A 27429-nucleotide genomic window follows, 5' to 3' on the forward strand; every position below is an offset into this window, starting at 1 on the left:
GAATTATATATACATAAAAGATGCATTTTCCTTTTAAAGATAATAGTAACAAAAGTGTGGTAAATTTTTATCCATGTGATTTATCTAGGACAAGAAAAATATTTTAAGTGACTTCTTACAAATATAAACGTTATGACATATTTGCTTGCGGGTAAGTCAGCAGACAGACAAACACTATTGATTGGTCAAAATCTACTTTACAATAAGTACCATTAGGATCACCAGCCTCTAGTTCAGATGAACTTCCTGTGTCATCTTATGTTGGCAGTTCAGATCCCGTAAAATGTTGAAATGTGTTCTTTACCCTGGGACTGCGGTTCTCAACTGTGGTCGCAACCCCTTTGGGGGTCAAACGACCCTTTCACAGGAGTCGCCTAAGACCATTGGAAAACATATATATATATATATATAATTACGTATTGTTTTTGTGATTAATCACTATGCTTTAATTATGTTCAATTTGTAACAATGAAATTGGGGGTCACCACAACATGAGGAACTGTATTAAACGATCATGGCATTAGGAAGGTTGAGAACCACTGGTCTAGGATTTCATCCACTTTGTTTTTCTGGAAGGTTTTTGATAGTTTTGCACTATGAAATTACCATTGTATGTGAACATGTGTAGACCATAACTCCTCGAGATGCCTCATTTCACTGGTATCATCTACCTGAGGGCTTTGTGGGAAAGAGTTGGGTTTTATATAACACAGAAGTTCCTCCCCTTTTTGAGGTTATGGACAACCACTTCGAGAACTTCAGGCAAGCTATAGACCCTCTCTTAAGAAAAAATCACCCATCATTATAGTTGTGTGAACATTTTGGATTATATGGAATCCCTGACATCCATTTTTTGGAGTTCTGTTTTGCCAAGCTCCTATACTTTCACTTGAACTACTAATAAGCATTTAAGGCATTGCAAGTACTTTTACCAAAATTTAGTCAGCACTGTACTATGTCAGTAGCTTTGGAAATGAATCACCACTTACAGTGTTTTATGTGGAAATGTAGTTCCATGAAGAAATGGCCTTTGGTAATACAATTCATTTAATTTTTTTAAAATTAAATTTATTGGGGTGACATTGGTTAATAAGATTCTATAGGTTTCTAGTGTGTAATTCTACGATATATTATCTGTATATTGCATTGTGTACCCACCACCCAAAGTCATATCTTCTTCCGTCACTATATATTTTGACCCCTCATGTACATGCCCAGTCTCATCTAATCTCAGAAGCTAAGCAAGGTTGGCCCTAGTTATTACTTGGGTAGGAGATAACTCATTTTAAAGTTAAGGACTTATATATATTTATTAATGAAATGGTGCCCTTTTTTAAATAAAAAAATCTACTCTCTTATATATTCTTTTTATAGTTACCAAGAGCACAGTGTTGATGCCATTTATCTATGTCTATGCCCTTAAAAATGAACTGGTTCATTTTATTTTTTAAAATATATTTTTATTGATTTCAGAGAGGAAGGGAGAGGGAGAGAGATAGAAACATCAATGATGAGAGAGTATCACCGATCGGCTGCCTCCTGCACGCCCCCCACTGGGGATCGAGCCCACAACCCGAGCATGTGCCCTTGACTGGAATCGAACCCAGGACCCTCCAGTCCCCAGTCCAATGATCTATCCACTGAACCAAACCAGCCAGGGCATGAACTGGTTCATTTTAAATCCTAGTTCTCATTTTTCTTTTTATGAGGGTGGCATTTTATGCTTCTGATTATTCCTCTTGGGTATGCCGTTAGGTAGGTAATTGGAGCATGTGAATTAAGGAGCTTGAGTACATCAGGCTTCTGATAAGGGTCGTAGGAAAAAGTAAATATGACACAAGAACTTTTTAAAACAACCACTTAGTCCCAGAGTACTCAAGGGTTGCTTGTGAGCTGGAAAAGAGGTTACAGGTCATTGATAATGCAGCAGAGTGTAGCACTGCCTCCTGATAAGGTCTCTAGTAGATTTCTGTCTTTTACTCTACTCAGCCTTTATCTCAGAATTATCTTCCTTGGCTTCCAACTTTCCTTCTTTGTGTTTCTTTAAGTGCTGTTTGAAGCCTGCAGAGTTTTTTCCCATTAGACTTAGATTATGTCTTGACAACTATAACATATAAGCAGAAATGTGAAATATTCAGGCACACCAGTTATTTGACAGATTCTTTAAGGGACTGATTCCAGTGAATTTTATGGTAAAATTAACATTTAAAAATTCATTTGAAATGAAAGTAATTACATAGATTCTTTTTATTTTATTTAGTCTTTTAGGGAAATGTGAGACAAACATTTTTTGTCTTACCTAGATTTTTGGCTAACTTGTATTATTTTTATTGGATATTTAAATAGTTATCATTGTCTTAGTATTAATAAAGCCTATAATTGTGTCACTGAACCATTTTGATTCTATTAGAAATATTTTTCAGATTTATTAAGGTACTAGAGGCCCGATGCGCGAAATTCATGCAAGAGTAGGCCCTCACAGCCCCAGCTGCCTCGCGGCCCCACGGCCCTGCCCCCCACCCACTGATTATTCTGGAAGGTCATTCGCTATCTGGTCTAATTAGCATATTAGCTCTTTATTATATAGGATAATTGATGCATAACATTGTGTAAGTTTATGGTATACAGTGTGTTGATTTGATACATTTATATATTACAAAATAATTATCACCATAGCATTAGCTAACACCTCCATCATGTCACATAATTTCTATTTCTTTTTTTGTGGTGAGAATATTTAAGATATACTCTCTCAGCAAAGTTCAAGTATGTAATTCAGTAGTATAAATCATAATCTCCATGCAGTACATTAGATTCCCAGAACTTAATCATCTAAAACTGCACTCCCCCTCCCCTCTTCCTCTATCCCCTGGTTCTAGTCTCTGTTTCTATGAGTTCAGCTTTTTTAAAAAATTACAAATATAAGTGATATCTATGTTGTCCCAAATAGCTGGATGTCCTTTCTCTCATGGCTGAATAATATTTAATTATTTACATTGACTCACCACCTTCCCACACACATCTTTATCTATTCATCTGTTGATGGACATGTAGGTTATTTCCATATCTTGGGTAAACAATACTGCAGTGAACACAGAGGCACATATTTCTTTGATGTCCTGCTTTTATTTCCTTTGGATGTATACCCAGAAGTGGGATTGCGGGGTCATATTGTAGCTCTATTTTAATTTTTTGAGGAAAACTGTTTCCCATAGTGTCTGCACCAATATGCAACCCCACCGACAACATCCAAGGGTCCCCTGTTCTCCACATCCTCAGGACCCCTTACTATCTTTTTGACAATAGCCATTCTAACAGGTGTGAGGTGATATCTTATTGTGGTTTTCATTTGCCTTTCTCTGATAATTAGTAATGTTGCTCTACCTGTAGGCTATCTGTATGTCTTCTTTCAAAAAATGTCTATTCAGTTCCTCTGTCCATTTTAAAATCAGATTGGGTTGTGGGCTTTTTTGCCCTTGAGTTACATGAATTCTTTATAAATCTTGGATATTAATCTCTTATCAGTTATTTGACTTGCAAATATTTTCTCTCGTTTCATAGTTTGCCTTTCCATTTTGTTGATGATTTCCTTTGCTGTACAGAAGCTTTTTAGTTTGATGTAATTTTACTTGTTTATTTTTGCTTTTTCTGCCTTTGATTTTGGTATCTATCAGAAATCTTACTTCATGGCTGTGTCGCTTCAGATAAGCCTTTTTCCGCACTGGGTTTTGGGGTGAGAAAGTGGAGGGGCGGGCTGTGTTTCTCATACCTAACCATTGAATCTATGCACAGATATGTATATATTCTACCTTTAATGAAAAATATTAATCCTTTCTTACGTGTTTTGTGAAATTATTATGTACAGCTCGAGGCACAAATACAGTAGACTTACTCTTTTGGTTATGGCTTTTTCTCTTGAACTTTTTTCTTATAAACCAAAAATACATAGCACTATTAAATGCTGGCTTTTCAAGAGATCAGAAAGGTTGTTTATAGAGCTGGAATCCTCTTAGAAAAAATTTTCAGCTCTTAGAAAAAAATGATTCCAAAGAACTTTTTTGTCAGAAGAATCTTGAAAAATTGCAGATTTTTTTCTAGTTCATAATCCATAAACCTGTAGGTAAATGACAACCTTTTTTGGGGGGTGGGGTGGGTGGTCAATAATATTCCCTTCTTTTCGCTGAATTTTTTAGAAATGTTGCAACTTTTTCTAAAGCATCTCAGAGAGAAATCTTGGTGTACTCCTTCCATGGAAGAAATGTATCCTGTTTTCTTCTGTTAACTCCCTGATATTAAGGATATCGTTGCTTCAAACGAAAAAATGTCTGTGGGAAAGGCACATGTGAATTTAAGCACTATTTTCTGAGGATATTGAAATGCAGAATGATTTCTCTTACAAAACCCTGAAGGTAGTTTCTCTAAATGAGAGACCTCATTGGAGCTTGCCAGAGAAGGTGTAGCTTTGGTTTAGGACTGAGCTCCTATCAAGCCTTAAGCAAGAAAAAAGACAGAAAGTAGGGGTCAGGAAACGGAAAAGAACAACCTGAGACCTTCCGGGGGGAGACTGCCTTTATTTTCAGATCTTATTTTTTGGTTAATAGGAGGGGTAGAGGACAGTGAGCCATACACTTTTGAGGGCAAGATTTGATATAATCTGTTCTAGAATTTTAACCAAAAGGATCAAGTGGAGAACCTCTCAATTCCACTGAGAGATTTCTATTTGTGTTTTTGGTTTTTTTTTAAAATATATATTTCATTGACTCCTTTACAGAGAGGAAGGGAGAGGGAACAGAGAGTCAGAAACATAGATGAGAGAGAAACATCAACCAGCCGCCTCCTGCACACCCCCCACTGGGGATGCGCCCGCAACCAAGGCACATGCCCTTGACCGGAATCGAACCCGGGACCCTTCAGTCTGCAGGCTGACGCTCTATCCACTGAGCCAAACTGGTCTGGCTCTATTTGTTTTTTAAGAGATGAACTGAGAATGCTTTTTGAGTGAATTTCAAATATATTCCTCAGGATATCAGGATTTTTCAAAAAGTTTTTATGGTCACAATAGACCTCCCCCCCTGAACCCCCCCTCCACCGCCACCACCACCTATCTTCTTAGTAACTGAAACTCAGTCCTACTGAAAAACTGCAGAAGGGTTTGACAACTGTTACATTCGATTGTAAGAGGATGAGTTTCTTTCGGGGGGAGGGGTGGGTGTTGGCAAAGTAAAGATATAGATAAGTGTATGTCATCTAACTAAAACTTGTCATCATACTGACTTCACCTCTCTGGGTTTCCCGTTGGCAGGGAGTGTGATAAAATTGGAAAAGTTTTGAAATCAGCAGATGAATAAAAAATTATTTTTTATCGATTTCTAGGTGAAGAAATGTACCATCTGTGAAATGGACGAGGTAGTTTTCTCCTTGTTGGGAATGTGCAACCATGGCGTGTGACTCGTAGTAGATACCCTGTTCCTTGGTTCCTTTTCCTTTGATGACTGGGTCAGACAATCACCCGGTCTTTAAGCACTTTCATATCACAAAGTAAAGGCACAGTGAAAAAGGTTCATTCTTTAGTGTAAGCTACTGTAGATGTATTCACAGGAAAACATGGTTACCACCAGTTAGTGTGACCAGCACATCGATGGATCTGTTTTAGGCTTAAAGACTAGTAGGCCATGGTACTCAGTTGCTTAGAGTGTTCAATCCAAGGTCAGGGCGCATACAAGAATCAACTAATGCATGCATGAATAGGTGGAGCACAAAGCGATGTTTCTATCTCTTAAAAAAAATTTACATGTGCGCGCGCGCGCGCGCGCACACACACACACACACACGTGCGCCTATGGCGTCTTTCTTAATTCTAATTTTCTAACAAATTTAAGGCTTCTTAAAGCCATTAGAAGAAGTAGTATGTCCAGCAAGGTTGTGTTTCTATGAAAAAAGTACAAATGGGCACCCTAGTGGGTTTGGCTCAGTGGATAGAGTGTCAGACTGGGGACTGAAGGGTCCCAGGTTCTATTCCCATCAAGGGCGGTTGCAAGCTTGATCCCTAGTAGGGGGCATGCAGCCAATTAATGATTCTCATCATGGAGGTTTCTATCTCTCTCACTCCCTCTCCCTTCCTCTCTGAAAGCAATAAAAAACAAATTTAAAAAAAAGTAAAAAATATGGCACAAAGTGGGCAAGCATCTTGGGGGAACTGAGTTTATTTTACAGCCGCTCCATTTTTTTTGGCCTAAAAATCAAGTGGTCTGCTTTGCTTCTGTTTTTCTTTATGGAATAGTGGTAGGGTGTTGGTGCCTCCCCCCCACTTTTTTTCTTTCTTTTTTCCCCCTCAATTAAACAAGGCAAAGTCTAAACATGTTGTTCAGTCTATTTCTGAATCACTGGCAAGCAGTTAATTTTGAGGACTGAAAATTAAAACTAACCACGGCAGTTGTTAAAACTAGGGTTTCTATAGGCAGAAATCCAATGCCGCTCAGACACCACCTGTTTCAATAGGACATCGCAGACGCCCATTTGGCACGATTTGCTGGAGGAGACATGGGAGTGTGCTTACAGTGTGTGTTAAGTCTGCAGCATAATGCAGTCCTGTTTTTCAGAGTGACAGTTGCATTTATATGTAATGTGTTTTTGCAAGGAATACACTGGAATTTTTCTGAAACTCTGCTTATTGTAAAGAGGAATTCAAGTCCACAGTGGTCCCCCAACAAGGCGCTTTGGTTATTAAAGGGCCGAAGGCATCTTATGATAAGGAGCTTTCACTAATACCGCTGTGTCAAGCCATCGGAACATAGCGTTTTATTGCAGGGTTCTGGAATGCATCTTGTGTACGGTTGTTTACTATTTCCTTTTATAAGGGAGTTTTTGAACACTTCTAATTTATAAACGGTACAGATCACACCCCCCACCCCCCGAAAACTTGAATGTTTTTGAATAGGTAAATGCACACACAATACAAAATAATAGACAGTGTGTTGAGTCTTCCTTCAGGCCACCAAAGAAGCTATATTGTATAACCTTTTGTGTACATGGATGAGTGTATCTATAGGATACATTCCTAGGAGGAAAATCATGACTCCAAGGCGAAGTGGAATTTAAATTTTGATAGACATTTACAAATTGCCTGCCAAAAAAGTTATACTACTCTGCGCTTGCAACAACAATGTGAGAGAATACTTACTTCTCCACACGGTGATCCTATGAAAAAATTTCTCCCAATCTGATGAGTGAAAATGATATCTCATTTTTAATTCACTTTTTATTTATGAATTATAATGAGCATCTTTTCATATGTTTAAAAGCCATTTTCATTTCCTTTCAAAGACCACGTTTTAATGTATTTTAAATTGGAAATGCTCTAAGTGTTTCAGTTTCAACATAAGTTTATGGGTAGTCTTCCCACATATTTCCATTTGGAGAGGTTACAAAAAGATGCGGAAGCCTCTTTAACCAAGGTCTGTGTTTTCCAGCTTTCTAAAACCTGTCACAAATTATTTTCTTAGGAACTGATTTGTCAAGACTTTGGCTTCTAAATATATAAGTGGCTTTTGTGGCAAACTCATCTCAACAGGCTGCTTATTTTTAAAATGACTCAAAAGATAATAAAATATTCTTTTAGTGGTGTACTGGACAGCTTCATCGAATTTTTGGATATTTGTTTTGGAACACGTATGCTTTTTCGTTATTTTCTGAAAGCTGTCATCTTGTGAACTTCTGCCTCAAAAAAATAAAAGGATGCTGCTGTTTTTTCACCGGCACTTATAATAAAAGGTGATTTATTTGAATAACCGTAAGATCAAGCAGGCCGCCTCATTTGCTTGGTGGTTTCTCGGGGTTGAGGTTCATTTTCTGTCATACTTGGTATTTTCTCCCTTCTGTATCTTTGGTTCTCTCCCCAAATTAAATCATGAAAGTAGAATGTACATATACATGATAAATGGGTTGTCAGCGTTGTGAGCCTTAACTCCAAATGTGACATGGACCTTGAACATTTTTAGGGAAAGCCTGGTCATGGGAGTAGAAGGTTATGTCACTTAGCATGTTATGGTTTAATGTCTTCTGAGAGTCAGTCACGTAAGGTGATCACGGGATAGTTACAGACTTTTGAAAACCTGCACCAAAAACTGTGTGTGTTATAGAACAGTTTTCCTGCCTTCTCAGCTACCTAGTGCCTTTTCAGTAAGAAGGAGAACGACAGGAGCACCCTCTTCATTCGGTGCAAAGTTCAAATCCCCTTACTGCATCGATGAGCGAAGGCTGAATGAAAAAGAAACGAGGCAGGTCAGTGTTCCTAGAATGGAAAAACTGTTGGTCAAGATTCCTTCTCCCTTCTGGGCTCAGGTAGTTCATTCTGCACTTGCTTCAAAGCTGAAGTCTATCTAATCTGAGCCTGTTCCCTTACGCTAGGATGTAAAGAAGAGCAGCCATCTATTTTGACTATTCCCATTGGATATTTTGGTTGGTTCATCATCTATAACATTAAATAAAAGCAATCTGGGGTAAGTGGGTAGAGAAGGAAGAGGGAAGCTATGAATAACATTTTTATTTTCTGAATTTTTCTTCCACAAATTTTAAGAAAATCTGACAGTGATAAGGATCTGAAGGTTGCAGCTTAAAAATAAATGTCTGAGACTCTTGAAATAGATATTTGTGTTTAATTTTTGAGGCGTGAGGATAAATGGTAGGTGGTTTACTCTAATGATCCCCACAAGGGACATGGCCATTGTGTGATGGAAAGAAGGTTTGATTGGATGTGGGAAGGCACCGATTCAGTTCTTGGATCTGCTGCTAACTCACCCTGGGCTTTAGGTCAGTGTAAATCTAAAATAAGCATAATATCCCTTTCCCCCAGCTTGAGATTATTAAATAAAATGTTGGTACATAGTTAAGCAGTCGGCAAATAATATATAATCACTGTATTTTACATTGTATTGTTTATATAGATAAGATCCATGAAATGTTTATATTATTACTTAATATATTAAATATAAATTAATGGGTTTTAAACTCTCTGAGTTCCTTGATTTTTGTTCTTCAAAAACTCACACTTCAGAGTATTGATGTGAAAATTTTGGTAGTTAGGAAGTTACAAGTAAAGTGTTATTTTATTTTATTTTATTTTTGTTTTTGTTGGTGGTGGTGCAATTATTTTCAACTTATGGCTTCCAGCTTTTCAAAATTAAACTTACTGGCTTAAGGCCTAAAGACTGTAAATGGAAAAGTTGAGATTATTTCTTAATGGTTCTGAATACAGAAGTATGATAGTCTAATTTTTGTCTGTGTGTATGTCACTGTATGGGCCATATTAGATCTCTTATTTGAAAAAATTTATATTTTAATATAGATCATTTTAGGGGTAGATTTTGTAACTTATATTCTTTTTTGTAACTTGTTTTTATAGATCTTGTAAATTTTGTAAATGTCACTCTCTCCTTTTCTCCCCTTGTAGGGTAGATTGGAGGCCTATGAGTAGTGTGAAATGGTTAAATATAAAAAGACTTCATTAATGGAAATATTGAGTAAAATAAGAATGCCCTATCCATAAAATAAACTAGTCCACTCAACCACAGTTAGAGAAAAAAATGGAAGTATAATAAAAATCTAGTTAACTTCATGAGTTTCAGTCTTAATGCAAGCTCTTCCTGACTCAGGGATGGATTTGGTTGGATTATATTTGCAGAAGTCTACACACATAGTATCTATTTTGTCTTTGGAAAAATTAGAAATAAGTGCCTTCACTTTTCCTTGCCTCGTAACGCTAAGCCCAGGGAACACAGCACGGCTAGAGTGGCACTGCTGGATTTCGGCTTGTTCTCATCCCGTTGACCAAGCATCCTTGGTTGGGGCGCAATCTGGGCAACCATGCACAGTCGTGGCCCTGTTTGTAGGTTTAGACAAAAAGGAGATTTTGATGTAGAACACAGCTATCTTGTCTGAGATAGTCTAGGCAGGAGTAACCTGAGGAAATGATGAGTAAAAATCTCCTGAAAATTTGTCCTCAGATGGTGCCAGTTTGAAATAGCCATGTCCTTTCCAAGGGCTAGACTGGCCTCTTGCTCTGCCACTCTGCTTTGTGTTCCTGGCTTATGACACTATTATCCGACACCCATAGATATCTGTCGAGGTCTGGTGTAAGCACGGGGAGCAAGAGGACTTTGGAGAAGACTGCTGTGCTTCAAATGTCAGTGACTGTGAGGCCACACTAACCCTTTGGAAGGACATGGTCACAGAAACTGGAAGACCCGTTGAATAATGTAGCCCTTGCGATCGGGAATCACGTGATGAGGAGTGATTTATTATTTGTTTCTAAGTAAAGATGAACTAAAGTGGAATTTCCCTTTCTGATAATTTTGAGCTCTGCCTGCTGGGGGAGAGCATCAATTAACTCCAGATCAGGGATATTCTAGGTCCCAACAGTCACCATGAATAAGAATGCCTTTAACTATTTTCCAGTCTTAAGATCCACTTTATCTGCTCTGACTCTTCACAGAGGTCCCAGAGTTAGGTCTGAAACTTGATTTTGTTGAGTCTTATTTCTTTAATGTCCTGTCTATAGTTTATTTTTTCCTAGATTTGTTTCTATTCTTTTTTTCTTTTTCTTTTTTTTCAAGAGGCCTGGTGCATGACATTCATGCACTGGGTTGGGGGGAGTCCCCCAGCCCCACCTGTACCTAAGCTGGCAGGCAGACATCCCTCAAGGGGTATCTTAGTGTTTCTGTGGGGGTGAGAGAGCTTCTGGCTGAGTGCCACTCCCCCTGTGGGAGTGCAGTGACCACCAGGGGGCTGCTCCTATGTTGAGCATCTGCCCCCTGGTGGTCAGTGTGCGTCATAGTGACCGGTAGTTCCACTGTCCAGCCGATTTGCATATTAGCCTTTTATTATATAGGATTTTTATTTATACTTTTTTTCAATTACAACTTACATTCAGTATTATTTTGTGTTAGTTTCAGGTGTACAGCATAGTGGTCAGACAATCATTTGTTTCTTCTGATCATCATGCTCCTCTCCCAGGGTCAGATTTCTTGAGCTTCTCTCCTTCATCCACATGCTGCCTTGTGATCATCAGATCTGACCCCATTCTTGTGCTTTTTTATTCTTCTCCCGGAGGGATTTTTGTGGTTTGTGCACATACTGCCAGTTTTGCCTTCAGTTCTTTCTCTTTTTGATTAAAAATGTTATACTTCAATCTTTATTCTGATTTACTTTTTTTTTAAAAAAAAAAAAAAAAGGAAAATGCATTGAGGTTAGGGATGTATGTGCCTCTGCACTGCAGAGCAAGCAATACATGGTGACTGCCTCACAGGCACAAAAATAAAGCTGCACTTGACTAATTAGCCTTGAAGGTAGTAATAAAACCTCTGTGAATTGTTGAGATACGTAGAAGCTTTCGCTCTGCTTGGTTTTCTGAATACCTATCCTGATTCCTTTTCATGAAGAGAACATATGTAGCACAGCAGTTAAAAGGACAGACTCTTTTATGAAACAGACCTTTTTCCCCCCCAGGTGCTGACACTGGCACTTAGTAGCTGTGTAACTTCGGACAAATGATTCATCTCTATTGGTTGTTTCCTCATTTATAAAATAAAACATACATATATAAACTGTTTTATAGCTGAAGTGATTCTTTGATGTAATAGTCCAAGCACCCCATTCTACAGATGAGTAAACTAAGGCATCAAATACTAAAATGATGAGTGAAGCAAGGGATCATGGGTCAGGATTTTTGTTGTGTTCTTGCATATTCTTTTTGCAATAACGTAGTAACTTAGAGTAACATTGGTGTTCTTCTGAAAATGCAATTAAAAGGGGCAGGAATTAGAAATAAAACAAACCCTCAGGGTCATTTCTCTTAGTTGCCTTAGGACCCACCACTACAGTAATCTTGCATGAGTCCCCTTCCTGAAGACAGCTGGACAAATGGCTGAGTGGAGCAGCTTGCTTGTTGCTGGCAGCAGCCTTTCTCCTTTTGTTTTTTGGACTAAAGATCTCTGTATTTCTCTTGCTTCTGAAAATCCAACTTGTGTGGAGGAAATGATAATTAAGAACCCACTCCCTCACCACCCAAACTTTCTTAAGCCGGCATCAACCTATCTGTGGGGATTGGTTATGCTTTCATTTTCTGTAAATTAGAGGCAAGCATACTTTTTGTAGTCATTCCCCCCACCCCCATCAGAATAGCAAGGGTATACATGACTTTAGAAGTGGTTTTTCTTGGCATTAACAGCATATGCAAAAGACTATAATAAAGCCAACAAATAGCTTTGTAATCTACCAGGTTTTGAAAGTAGAAATGCAAATAAATCATGGGGTAGCAGTGATTCTTTTAGTGCTTAGATATTAAAAAGATTTTCTCCTCAGGGTTGGAAAGTTGGATGGTAATACACTTTATTAGAATCAGCTTACGGAGGCTGGCTTGCCACCTCTTCTTTGAAGAAGCTGCTTTGATTAATCCATTCTCTTTCTCTCTCTCCCTCTCTCCCTCTCTCACTCTCCCTCCCTCTGGCCTCTGCTTCTCCCTCTCTCCCTCTCTCTTCTCCCTTTCTCTTCCAGTCTCCGACTCACTACTCTCCCCCAAATCAGGATACATAATTTAAAACTGGTTCAGAGTATTTTAATCTAGGACAGGTAAGACAGCTCAGAAAATCCAAGATGCTTTTCAAGTCCTCTAAGACTTCTGGCAGAAGATTTTTATCCTTTTGTTTCTTGCTTCATAGATTGATATTCCCCGAACAAACTGATGTCTCCTGATTCTGAAAATCAAGTGTGAGAAGACCTTCCTAAGTCTTGTTCTATTTCTAGGTTTCATGTACCAACCTGTATTCCTCCCACCTCCTGCCCAGAAGGCTCTAGATGTTTAATAAAACAAAAATAAAAATTTCCTTCGTGGTTTTTCTTTTGTGTGTTTGTTTTAGCTTAATGCTCGCCTCATTCTGAGGAAGTATACGTATTTAAAAAATATCTGAGTACACTACTAGGAGCCACACTTTAATGCCAGATGCTGGGTATACCATGAAGTAATACTGTTTGTTTGTCTGTTTGTTTGTTTTCCTTTTCTACCAAACTCTACCCTCAGTCAATTTCAGGAGCTAATTCATTCATACACTGTCATCTTCTCAGAGGTCTACAACAACCCAGATTCATTTCCTAAAAGAAAGTGAAAGAAAATAAAACAGAGACATTTCTAGCTGCAGCCTAGGCTGCCCTGCTGTGCTTTTAGGAGAAAAAGCTGCAGCATATGGAAGCATCCTCATCTATTGGGGCGGGGGTAGGGGTGGGGAGGAAGGTGGCACCAAGTTCATATTGGGCCCCCCTCCCGTCTCACGTCAAACAGGCTCTGAAGGCTTCTGAGTCCAAGGATGGCAAAGAGACCAAAAACAAACAAAAAAACGTTTCTCTTTTGGAAAGCTGGTTATTTGTGTAAATCTCTCAGACGGTCAAACTTGTCTTGTTTCTACAACAGTCCCTACCCTGTGGGGCAGATTTTTCCAAATAAGTAATAGGTAGGCTGTTTGCAGTTACATGTTTGAATTTATATTACAACTTTATAGTCTATATTTTCAACAGAACAATCGGTTTTAATTGAGAGGAGGTGGACTAGGATTTCAGGTTGTGTGTGTTTTGTTTTGTTTTTGTGTGTGGTATAAAACGGCAACTTCATTGGACATTTTCGAAAGCAAACCACTATCTCTCCTGACATTAGAAAGCGATGATTTAGCTGACAAGTCTAAATTTGTATTAAGGGAGCCTTGGCTCCTTTTGGAAGGGTATGTAGACTCCTCTTAAAAGAATGTGGTGCAATTTATGTTTGCTCAATGTGATATGGTCCTTGGAGAGAGAAACAAATGGAGTGAATTGAACAGACTGCGGATTCTTCTTGATTTTGATGCCTTTCCCAGGTTCCTTAGTCCATTATGCATAGATTGACACATGGGGCTCTTCAAAATTCTCTTATTTACTTTATAATTTCTAAAAACTTTTGCAATGATCTCAAACATGTATAGACGTTGCAAGTACGTACAAAGAGCTTTTCTTGCCTAAACCATTTGAGACTGACTTGCCAACATGATGCCCCATCATCCCTAAATACTTAGTGTTTATTTCTTGCAAGCAAGGACACTTGCTTATATATATATAACCTGATGCCACCATCAAAGTCAGGAATCAGCATTGGAGCATTACCACAGCTCTACTCCTCCATCCCATTTAGATTTTGAAGATTGTTCCACTGAACTCCTGTATTTGTGTACCAAAAGGATCCAGTCTAGAATTATATGTAGCATTTGGTTGTCATGTCTCTTTAGTCTCCTCCAACTGGGAAATGTTCCTTGGTCTTTCCTTGCTTTCATGAAGTTGAAATTTTTGATGATTTCAAGCCAGTTAGTTACTAGATGGCCTTGAATTTGGGTCTTTTATGATATTTCCTCAGGACTAGATTCAGATTATGCGCCTCTGGCAGGAATATCACAGAAGTGGTACTGGGCTGCTCTCATTGCATCCACTGATATGGTCATAATTTCCATGGTACCATTTCATTACTACTGTGATATTACTTGGATCACTTGATTCAGATGGTGTCTGCCAGGCTTCTCTGCTGTAAGTTACTTTTATTTCCTTTGCAAATAGTAAGTAATTTATGGGGTGGTGCTTTGAGAAAATGTACAAATCTGATTGCTCCTCAAACTTAAGTTTATTCTTGTATTTATTACTAGTGGCCTGGTGTACAAAATTCATGCACAGGGGTGTGTGTGTCACTCACTCCGGCCTGCACTCTCTCCTATCTGGGACCCCTTGGGGGATGCCCGACTGCCGGTTTAGGCCCGCTCCCTGTGGCCCAAACCGGCAGTCAGACATCCCTCTCGCAATCTGGAACCGCTGGCTCCTAACCCCTCACCTGCCTGCCTGCCTGCCTGATCTCCCCTAACCACTCAATAAGGGTATACATTCACTCAGAGACAAATACTTAGAATGCATCTTTTAGGAGTGGGTCATTATTCTGGATGCTAGGAGGACACAAAGGTGAACCAAATTTGTGAAGGATGGGAGTAATTGTGTAAGACTGCCATTTCCCCAAGTGGGTTTCTTTACATTAATATCTATTCAATGAAGAAAATTCTGACTTTGCACTTTAAAATTATAGTTCTTATTAGAGTGCACAGACTGAATGTGTTGCAATTTTTTTTTTTTTTTTTTTCAGCCTTGGTAATTTCTCCTATTACTCTAGTTCTGCTTTTCTCCCACCTTGAAGGTCGCTGGTGCCTTGCATATCGCCAACTCCGCTTTTCTAAAACACAGAATGCAAATTCTGATAATATAGAAATGTTATCTTAGTTAACTCCACCCTGTAATTTGTTCCTGTTTCTACACTTTTGACCAGAAATACTTCCAGAGAAAAAAAGTGATTTTTTTCATTATACTTTCGATAAGTAATAGGATATAGAAACAGAATAGATCATAAGCTCCTTTCTACTAATAGAGTGGCTCATCTATGTTAGTTCATTTAACTCACAATACATAGCATATAACCACACTTTCTCTTTTGTATTATAAAATTATTCAAGTACTTATTCATTCAACACATTTTTGATTGCCTATTCTTTGCTAAGAACCTACCTCACAGAATTCTTAAAGAATTAATCCTACCAGACCTGAGGCCCTGAACCTAACTGTCCCCTATACCTGGACTCCTGAGCATTAAAGAGAAAAAAACCAACATGATATAGAAAAATGTTAGTTACATGCAAACAAGTGGTTAGAATAAGATGGAACTTGGAGACATTGTAGAAAATAGGTCTACCTTTCATCTAGCGCCAATATTCCACCTTTGTGTGGAAATTACCGAAAAATCGGTACAGCGGTCTGGTAGGGTTAAATGAGAAGATGTGTATACTTAGTTCAAAGCAGCTAATAAATGTGTCCATTGAAGCACAACGTGTATTTCTCTTACTGGACAGTAAGGTTCTGTCATCAGGAATTGTTAATGTTTCCTAAAATAAAAATGTTGTTATGTTATCATTGATATGTATGAGAACTATATATATTTTATATGTAGATTATAAAACAAACACCATAAACCTGCCACTCAATTTTAGAGTGAGGATTCTCAATCTGGGCCCCATTGCACAGATTCTTATTCTGGAGGTCTGGGATGGAGCTCAAAAACCTAAATTCCTAATAAGCATTCAGATAATACCAGTGTTGCTGGTCCCCTGACCACATTTAGAACAATGCAGCTGACCACATTGAGAGCAATGCAGCTTTAGGGTATATATCTATAAGTGGAATTGCTGACTCATAGGGCATTCACATATTCAGCTTTTTTATTATTTTATATAGTGGCTGTGACACTTTATAGAGTCTTCAATCAGCAATCTAAAGAAAGAAATCCCATTGCTGTCTTTCTAGTCATCTGTGCCATTGAGTAGGCATAGAATAGTATCTTATCATTATCTTATTTTGCATTTCAGTGATTAATAGTAAAGAGGCTGAACATACACCTCAGTGGCCTTTCTTGTTTCTTCTTGAAATGTCTGTTCGTGTGTTCTGCTTATTTTTCTATTTATTTGTTGGGGGTCTTTTCATGTTCTGGAGATATGATTCTGTTGTTGGTTGTATTTCCCACAGGTAGCTTTTCCTAGTTTGCCCATTTGGTAGTGTTTTTACTTTCTTTTCTTTTTTTTAAATATATTTTGTTGATTTTTTACAGAGAGGAAGGGAGAGAGATAGAGAGTTAGAAACATCGATGAGTGAGAAACATCGATCAGCTGTCTCCTGCACACCTCCTACTGGGGATGATCCCGCAACCCAGGTACATGCCCTTCACCGGAATCGAACCTGGGACCCTTCAATCCGCAGGCTGATGCTCCATCCACTGAGCCAAACCGGTTAGGGCTACTTTCTTTATGATATATATATGCAGAAATTCTTAATTTAATGTGGTCAAACATTTTATGGCTAGTTCTTTTTGAGTCCTGTTTAATATGTTCTTCTCTATCCCTAGTTCAATATAGGGATAGAGAAGAACATTATAGATAATCTCCTGTATTTTTTTCCCAACACATTTGAGAAGTTTTGCCTACCATTTAAATATTTTCAAACATCTGGAATTCATTTTATGTATGGTATGAGGTAAGAGTCTAATTTAAATTTTTTCCTATATAGAAAATCAGTCCAGGCACATTTTATTGAGTTGTCTATGTTTTCCTCAGAGATCTACAGTGCTTACCTTGTCAAAGGTCAGCCTTTCATATATTTATGAATCTGTTGGGGGGATGTGGTTCATTTCTGTTCCTTTGGTCAGTTGGTTGAACTCTGCAGCAGTGCCACAGTGTTGTGGTGGCTATAGTCTTACAATGTGGTTCCTACATGGTGTGACAAACTCTATTACACAATTCTTTTTTCTTCCTATAAATGTTAGAATTAGTTTAAGTGCTTTGAAAAACTCTTATTAGGATTTTGATTGAAATTCCATTGAATCTGTGGAGAATGGGTGTGTTCTTATGTATGAACCTAATCTATTAGTTCATTTAGGCTATCTTTAAACTTGTTAAGTTAACGTTTTTCATGAAAGTCTAGCTAGTTTTATGTTCTGTTTAGTCCTAGGTTTTTTTATCTTTTTATTGCTGTTATAAATAGAACATTAAATGTCTTCTGTTCATTGCTGGTGTGTAATATGAAGTTTACCTTTGTATATTGATACTGCTTCTATCTTACTAAACTTACTAATTACTAGTACAGTCATTTTTCTGTACAGGTTCTTTTGTTTTTCTATGTGGATAATCATATCATACATGAATAGTGGCATATATCTTTCTTTAAAACAATTTTTAAATACAGTTGAAATTCAACAATTAGTTTCAGGTGTACAACATAATGGTTAGACATTGGCGTAACTTATGAATTGATCCTCCCAATAACTCTAGTACCCACTTGACACCATACATAATAATTACAATATTAGTGACAGTATTCCCAATGTTGTACTTTACATCCACATGACTATTTTGTAACTGCCAATTTGTATTTCTTAATCCTTTCACCTTTCATATATTTTTCTTATTTTTAATATTTCTCTCTCCCTCCCCACTGCCTTCTGTGGTTCTGTGTCAGTACGACCACCAGTGAAATATTAAATATAAAATTTCCTGATTTTACAGGGACTAATTCTAGTAATTCACCGTTTAAAATGTTTGCATGGGATTTTAGTAGCTATTGTTTGTCCAGTTAAGGAATTTATCTCCTAGTCTTGTGTTGTTAACAGTTTTTTTAAATCATGCATAGATTTTTATTTTTTTTTAATATATATTTTATTGATTTTTTACAGAGAGAAAGGGAGAGGGATAGAGAGTTAGAAGCATCGATGAGAGAGAAACATCAATCAGCTGCCTCCTGCACACATCCAACTGGGGATGTGCCCGCAACCAATGTACATGCCCTTGACAGGAATCAAACCTGGGACCCTTCAGTCCGCAGGCTGACGCTCTGTGCACTGAGCCAAACTGGGTAGGGCCATAGATTTTTATTTTATCAGATAATTTTTTTTTTTTTTTTGCATTTCTTGAGAAGAGCAGAGAGTTTTCTTCTTTAATGTGTTAATTTGTGTGACAAGCATTTTTGTCATGCTGAACTACTCTTTGAATGCTTGGGATAAAACCAATTTGATCTTGCTCTATTAGGCCCCCCACTCATAATTGAATTAATTGTGATAATATTTTATTCAGAAATTTTGCATCCACATTCTTGAGTGACATTGGTCTGTAGTTTTATTTCTCTTAGTTTTTTGGGGGAATAAGTTTTGTTGTTTTGATATTACTTGCCACACAAAGTGAGAAATGTTTTTCTCTTTTCCATCTTTTAGAAGAGTTTCTGTGAGATTGAAATTGTTTTTTCCTAGAACTTTCTTGTAAAATCCTATGTACCTGATCTTTTTTTTAAAAGTAGGAAGATTTTAAACTACTTACTTGACTTTAATAAAGGATTATTCTTGATTTGTATTTCTTTCTTTGCCAGTTTTAATAAATTATATCTGCCTAAGAATTTACTTCCAAATTTGTTGGAAAAATTATTTATAGCATTCTTATCTGTTTAATCTCTGCTGTACTTTCAGGCATATTTGTCTTTTCTGTCCTGTTGTTTATTTGCTCTTTCCATAGGATTTCTTTGAATTTTTTATTAGGTTTAAAAAAGTCTTTATAATCTTTTGAGTTTGTTATGCCACTGTTTTCCAGAACTTCCTAATTGTCAGTCATTTTCCTTTAAGTTCCATTTTAACTACCTTCCACAAATGAATGTATAGTATTTCTTTTATTTAATATGATTAATTAAAAATTTTCCATTATAATTTCTTTTGCCTGTGAATTGTTTAGAAGTGTGTTTTTACAGTATTATTTTTGTGAGGTCTGATTCAGGGTTATGCTAGTAGATGTTTAGCAACTACTTCTGGGAGGGTGGGAATTCCTGATTTTTAGTTTTTGCTTATTTCCATGATATAAATAAATATTTAATGTTATGTCAGTTATTGCAGAGTTGGGAAGAGATATGAAGTAACACACAATTATGAAGTATTTTCATCATCCTGATTAATAAACATAATTCCTAGAGTACAGATAATTAGGAAGTGATGAATTTTATCTATTACCTCTGTTTTTAATATTTTTCTACTTGTACATTTGTATAATTTAACTTTTAAAAAAACTTAAAAATTGATTTCAGAGAGGAAGGGAGAGGGAGAGAGAGATAAAAACATCAATGATGAGAGAGAATCATTGATACTGCTGCCTCCTGCATGCCCCCCACTAGGGATTGAGCCTTCAACCTGGGCATGTGCCCTGACTGGGAATCGAACCCTGACCTCCTGGTTCATAGGTTGATGCTTAACCACTGAGCCATGCCAGCTGGGCTATAATTTAACTTTTAATAATACCCTTGTTTAAAAATAGGCTCAAAGAATTCTTGAAAATGTAACAGTTGGCTCTTGTGAACATATTTAGCTAGCTGCTATAGCATACCACTTATTATGTGTTCCTTTTTCAATAGGCATTTTCTTGTTTCTTACTTCTTTTTGTCTTTAGAGCTCTTCGTTTTTAACACAGTGTGTCTAGGAGTAAATTCCTTTTTAATGTATTTATATATTTTATATTGTACTTACTTTTTCTGTGGATTCATGACAATCATTTTGGAAAATTCTCAGCCATTTTGTTACCTATATTCTATATTTCTCTGAGCCTCTGATTAGATATTTGTTATTTTTATTTTGTTATTTTTATTTATGGTATAGATATATTGAATTTTTCTGTGTCAGGCACTATTTTCCATCTTAACCTTTCAACTGTTGCACTGTGATTAGTAGTGCACACTGAAGATTGACTATTTTCTGTGAGTAAATACTACTTGTCAATCCTCATTATCAACTAGTTCTCGGACAGAGGAGTAGAATGATCTGGCCAATCTATTTTAAAGCTTATGTAAGAAAACAGAAATTGTACAAAGTTAAATATACATTAACCTAGAAAGAGAAGTGATCTTACTTCAAGTTTCTAGTTTCAAACCACAAAAGTGATCAGAAGTTTACTTGAAACTGCAAAGTCCTCTACTTTTTGTTACTAGTACTTTACTATAACTTAGAATTTAATCCATAGCAAGTCATGGAATAGTATATAAATAAGAGCATTTTGAAAATGTGATTCATAAATTGTATTTTCTTTATTTTTTAATAGTATAAGTACAACAAATAAAAGTCAAAAATGGAATCTAAGTATCCTAAACTAAATCAGTAGCATAGAGCTTGATTGTAGTTTGCACAAGGAAAAAAAATAATATTCAAACCACATCAGAAGGAAAATTGAAATTCCTTTTAAAACAGAGGAACATAGGAGTCACTTGATTAAATAATTTCTCTAACACAAAATTTATTTCACAAAAATCTCTGAAGTGCAAATGGGTACAACGAAAGCTGGGGAGAATATAAAATATACTTGGGAGGCTGAAGAAATTTATTTTATATCAAAATAATGCATGTACATGCTTTAAAAGAATTAAATAGCAAAAGATAGTACTTAGCAAAATCCTTTGATATTCTTCCCCAATCTCCTTCCCACTTCCTGGAGGGAAACACTTTAACTGTGTTTTACTGATTAATTTTTTTTTTTAAAGTTCTAGTGTTACTGCCAAAAGTTTCCAAAAATAAGGCGTTTTTTTCTTTATATGCCTATGCTTCTTTTGCTGCAGGAGAATCTAGCTCATCTGCTTCATCTCCTTTTCCTCCCAATATGACACCATATTTAATGCCTATCTTGTATATAACTTTCTAGATGTTGGACATAGGACTCTTTTCTTGTTCTACCAACTATAGAAAGTTCCTCTTCATTCTCAAAATTTATAAGCTCAAATTTGTAAGAGTTTCTTTCCCTTCACCATTTCTGTGTCTACCCTCTCTGTTTGCTATCCAAACATTTACTTTTGCATTGTGTTATATAATACAAATTATGTTTTATATTCTTGTCTGTCGTAGCAGTAACAGTAGTGGTAGTCATCAAAAATACTTGCACACAGTTTCTTCTGTGTGCAAAGCACATTACATATGTAATAAATTATATTACAATACATGCATATATACATAAAGCCACTTTACATATATTAAACTTTTTAAATCAAGTTGACTTTGATAATAGTATAAGTTATATGGCCTCCATTTTACTGACAAGGAAATTTAAGTTCCTTAGCAGTAGTCAAGCTGAGTAGGTTAATTTCAAAAATTGAAAATTGGTAAACATTATTTATGGTTATGACTAGCTAAAATATTTACAACTAAGACGTGTACTATTATCTTTCTTATAATACCATTTATTTTGTGGCTTTAAATATTTGTTTTTCTTTATTGCCTCCTTATTTTTGTGCTAAATTTCTCAAATTTCTTCTTCCCAGACACCTCCCATGGAGGCCCTTGTAGGATCCTCTCCTTTTCTTAACAGTGACTTCCCCCACTTAACAGTGACTTTCCCCTTTGGGCAAGGTGATTATTTATTTTATTTGAGCACAAAAAGTTTTTGTCATTTCAAATTATGTAGTGTAGCAGATATTTACGTTGATTTTGAAAGTATTTGTTCAATGAGATGTAGTATCTTACAGTTTTGTGATATTCTTTAAAATAATTGGAGATAATGTGTTCTGCAGGATTATTATATGAAAGGTTGATTTTTCAATATCACACCAGCCCTCTAAATACAACAATTTTATTGTCTGTCAAGCTTAAAAAATTTATTTGGTAAAAAAAGACTCAAAGTTTAAGTCACTTGAAACGTACAGGAAGAGCCTCGATTTCAGAATATTTGCCACCTACCAAAAAGTTATACCCCCTCTACTGGAACTAAATAGAACTTCCTTTATGTAGTTCTGCCTAGACTTGCAGGCATGTTCAATGGTGTTCTTTTCAAGTCACTGATCCCATCCCCTTTCTACTCATCCTTCTTTCATTCCAGCTCAGATTACGTTAGCAAGATTGGCAGTTGGTTTTGAACCCAGTTGTCCTGATAGAAATAGAGTGGTTCAGAGTATGGGAATTAGGGCCGGGCATCCTGGGCTTGAATCTCAGTTCTACCACTAATTACATGTGTGTCTTTGGTTACATTGGGTTCTGTGAATCAGTCTCCTCATTGTGAAATATGGCAGATACACACTTCACAAGATTGTTGATTTAATTGTTATAAAACTCAGACATCAGAGTCTGGACTAGTATGTGTTCAGTAAGCTGTTACTACTGCCACCACCACCAACCCCCAGTGCAGTGGTCATCCAAGTGGCCTTTCTTTTCTCACCCTCCACCCATTCCAGCCTCCCTACCACATTGTTAGTAGATAATCTTCCTAAAATGAGTAGTTGTTTATATTGACTTCCTCATTAAATTTCTCAAGTAGATTGCCTTTGCTTCTCAGTTCTCAGATGTGTCTATTCTTTGTATATCTTATTAAGGCCAGTTTGTCTCAATGAATTGGCTGAACTCATATCCAGGTATGACTGAGGGAAACCTGTTATTATTATCTAGGTTCTGCCCTTGAATGATTAACATCATTTTTGGGTTCTCATTCAAGTTACTTATTGGTTCATGTTTAACTGATAGAATGATTCCTGCATCTTCTGTCACTCTGCACAGTTCAGACTTACCTGGGTTTCTGTAGGTGTAGTTATATCTGTATTGGCTGCCTTTTATACAGATCCAGGCAAATTGAGGAATTTGAGGATGTGATTCTTCAGTTCCTTAATATTGTGGGCCACCCCTCCCTGGTCAGGCCTAAAAATGGCTCTATTAATTTTCCCTAAGCTGGGGATGGGGGGAGGGTGGTATTGTAGAGTTCTCCCTAATTTCCTGGCTGAGTGGCAACTTCAAAAAATGGTACAACATTATTTAAAAAATCAAAACAAGTAAAACCCTTCAAAAGCATTGTGACCTGTAGCAGAAGACTTCTTTTTCTTTCTTGTGTGTGTATAAACAGTTTGTGTGTTTAGTTTTATTTTTAGGTATAGCCATTTAGATTGTTATTGAATGAACGACCCCATTGCTATTCTCAAGTGCCATTTTTCTTTTACTTGTGTAATGTTCTTTTAGTTCCTTACCATTTACCAACTAATAAATGTTAAGTTGTGTGTCTCATTGCCTCTAGGTGGCCTTGGTGTTTAAATAAATTTGGTTCATGTTTTTATTAGTCCTACCAATTGTTGAAATGATTTCTGCTTTACAATCTTAGTGTCTTACAATATTAATTATAAATAAAACATTTATATTATAAAGCCAAATGATGCTAAAAAGCTCATAAAAATCATCAGTAGTCTGTTGTGCTCTTCCCGTTTCCCCCTATAATTTTCTCTCTCTCTCTCTCTCTCTCTCTCTCTCTCTCTCTCTCTCTCTCTCTCTCTCTCTCTCTCTCCCATTTTGAACTGTTTAGGTATTTCTTTTGGTATTTACCTACCTGTTTTGAAATATTTATAAATTGCTATCCCCTCGTTAATTTTATTCCTTTTATGGTAGATCATCATTTTAAATTCAAGAATTTTAAATTTAAGAAACTCCATCTCTTTTAGTTGATTTTGAAAAGTAGATTGACCTTTAAATCAGAATTAACTTGATAAATTTCACCTTTGAATTTGAACCCTAAATATACATTTAAGGCCTTTATTTTAAAGCACATGTGTTGGTGAAATTATTTCAATTTCAAACGCTCTTTTCATTGTGTTTTTTTTTTTGACTGATTTCTTTGTCTTTGTCTAATTTTATTAGAGTATGATCAACTGTATAATCTATTCAAACATTTTGAAAAGAGTATTTTGAAGTTTATTTTGGATTGATTTTTCTCAATGTTCCATGAGCACATAAAAATTGTAAGCTTTACTTAAGCTAGAGAAACTAGCCTCGGGAATAGACTGTAATCTCCCTTCTACTGAGTGTCTCCTGAGCGCCTTTCAGGCCAGGGAGGCTGCCACACTAGTGCACTTATCTACATGCAGAACTCTTCTGGGCCTTGCTTAGAGCCCAGAACAGAGCAATCCTGCACCAGTCCTCTCAGAAGATGACTATAATTCCACTGGTTCCCAGAGCTGACTTGTTCAAGAAAGGTGAATGGGTTGGATTTGGGATTTAAGTGGGGGAAAGCAAGTGAAATTCAAAGTTCATTATTTTCTCCAGAATTCTGAATGTTTATATTTTATTCATAGCCTCAGATTCTATTTCATCCTCCTTGGCCATTTGTCAAGTGTTGAATTACATTACAGAAGAGATTTCTGTTTTGAAAGCCAGTCTTTTTGACTGTCATTGTCATGGTTTCCCCAACCTCTTTCTATGCTTAACCTCTTAGACTACAGTACAGTTTCTAGGAAGTGTCCTTTTAAGATTACCTTGGGCAAATAAACTCTTCTAAGAGAGTTTATTGGTTTGGGATAAATAAACACCCTCTAGGCAAGTTTATTTGTCTCTATGCAAATTTTACTGGATAAGATATGAATGAACTGAAAATCTTGCACAATGCAGAAGCCAGTTAAAGGAGGAGAGAGGCCAAAATTAAGAGGCTAGATAGAGGAAGAAACAAGAGCTAGAGAGTAATCGTTGAATTATCAGTGGTACTAGGAAGAAGACATGGTGATAACATGGGAGTTAAAAATCATATATAGTCAGAAAACCTCATTCTGACCTTCTCTGAAGCTTGGGGTTGCTGACAAGTAGTATTAAAAGAGATTATACATTAAAGAGGCCCATTCTGTTCCAGAAAACTAAAACAAGGAAGCATTCACTAGAATCTGAGTAGATGAAAAAAAAAATACTGTAACCTATATTCATAGGTTGTAAAGTTAGTACAAATACATGTGGAGCTCCAGTGGCGCAATCGGTTAGCGCGCGGTACTTATAAGTACAAATACATGTATATTTATATTTAAATAGTCATTTGCCTTAAATATTTGAGATTTGAATTATGCACACATGCTCCCCCTAATATTGATATTCAGTTTGTCTTAATCAGCCGCGGGCAAAGGGATTTGAATTATACAACATGTGTAAACTTCACATTGAATGGTAATCAGTCTCTGCTGCTGAGTGGCACTTCATGTTGAGATTTATAGTTCAGTAAAAAAATTTAAAAGCCAGTCACTTGATTCCCAATAGATAAAGGATAGATGGGCTAAAATTCAGGGAAAGCTTTCATTCCATTTTAGTAACAATTTAATTCCTGACTTTGTATGTAAGTCTTTGTTTTGCGTTTATGACATGTGAATATGGAGTCAGGTGACATACATTTGTATTTTGCCATTGATCACAGAAAATGTAAACCCATGAAACAGAAACAATTCTTTCATCTTATTTTCTAAATTTTTATTTGTCTGAGGTATTGTTATTAAATATGTTTCCCTTCTTAGCTCTGAGTGGTCTTAGCTTATAGAAAGCTTTTTGTAACATGGAAGGAATAAGGATGGTTGGGTGATTTGCTTGTACCAAGATTTGTTGGGTAAGTGAAAGGGTGATGGTAGGCATTAAAAACTTAGACCAACACAGGGAGTAAAACGTTATAAAATTTGGAGTTTTGTACTTAACATCATATGTATGTAATTAAGTAGAGAACTTGAACTTTCTATGACACAAGAATCTGTGTCATATACCACTATGTACTTTGGGTTAAGAATTCCAGTTTGTACTACAAAAGGATTTAAAAAATAAATCATGGAAGAACCCCTATATAGAAGTCCTTTTATTTTTGTTGGTGCTGAAATGTTACTATTTTTTAATGCTTAACATTAGAATATATGTTGGTAGGTTAAAATTTATGTATTTTTATAAGTTACATTTATAAAAATATCCATAAAGTTGAGTATTAAGTAGCAAACCTTGGGTGTTTGGGAACCATAATGAGAACACTGATTGCAAATTGCCAAAAATCCAGTGGGTCAACAACCAGTTAACAACAACAAAAAATAAAACGCAAGGATATTACATTTCAAAATGTTCTTCCTTAATTTAGTTTGCCCATTATACTTTATTTTAATTATTCATGGCATTGCTTAACATGCCAGGAAATGTCTTGTAATAGAATTTATAAAATAATGTAGTTTCAGTAATATGAATACTATCTTTAGCATTTTGCTTTTAAGACTCAGATTAAAATGTTTTGTAAGTAATTATCTAGTTTGGTGAATAAAAGCTTGTCTTTGCTTTGTAACTTTATCCATTTTAGAATTTTGAAACCAAATGTTCACTAGAGAAAAAGAAATGGAATAGTTGATGTGTGTAATTTTGTTGTCGAGTAAGTAAGAAAAAAAATTGTAAAAAGAAAAAATACATATTCCTAACACAACAATAATTTTTCATTTTGGGTATTACTTTCTAATACTTATTCATATACATGCTTCCCCCCCCCCATAGATCCAGTAAGTTGATTGTTCATGTTACTGAAAAGCATAGTCCCTGTCTACTTACCCTTTTTGTGTCAAGTTAGATATTTAAGGAATAGAGGATTGGTTCACATACCATTAACCTTAAGTGGGTAAGTTAGAGGTGAAACGTAATAAGCAAGCCTAAAGATATAAATTCCAGTTGAAATTTGGACATTTGTTTGTCTTTGGTTATATTAGGAGGTGGAAGTAAGCAAGAAAGAGCTCTTCTTTTAGTATTGTTTTGGGTTTTTGCACATCCAGGGTTTACTTCTGTTTCTTATTTTTACTGTTAATGATAGAGATTCACAAATATTGTAAGTGTGGACTTAAATTTTGTGCCTAGATAGAAAGGTTATATATTCTGAGGTATTTATGTGAAAAAATTGGTAACACATTTAAAACAAAATAGGCAGCAATTAGCTCTTTCCTTATGACTACACAACAGTAATTGGTAAAAATGTTTCCATCCCTTTGATGACTGTTAAGTGAAATCTTTATTCTTTTAAGGTCCCTCCCCTCCCCTCC

The 27429-nt window shown here is 36.3% G+C and overlaps 1 protein-coding gene and 1 long non-coding RNA gene across 4 annotated transcripts in view; both read left to right on the forward strand.

The window, feature by feature from the left end:
- The window catches only part of MLLT3 (MLLT3 super elongation complex subunit), a 270775-nt gene that overhangs the window by 160460 nt on the left and 82886 nt on the right, over window positions 1–27429 (forward strand). The gene's annotated exons all lie outside the window — the stretch shown is intronic.
- On the forward strand, window positions 12549–12878 carry LOC132211878 (uncharacterized). The gene is made up of 2 exons (XR_009447585.1): window positions 12549–12624; window positions 12714–12878. It is a non-coding gene; the product is annotated as an uncharacterized LOC132211878 (long non-coding RNA).

The sequence above is a fragment of the Myotis daubentonii genome, chromosome 11 (genome assembly GCF_963259705.1).
Source record: "Myotis daubentonii chromosome 11, mMyoDau2.1, whole genome shotgun sequence".
Classification (NCBI taxonomy): Eukaryota; Metazoa; Chordata; class Mammalia; order Chiroptera; family Vespertilionidae; genus Myotis; species Myotis daubentonii.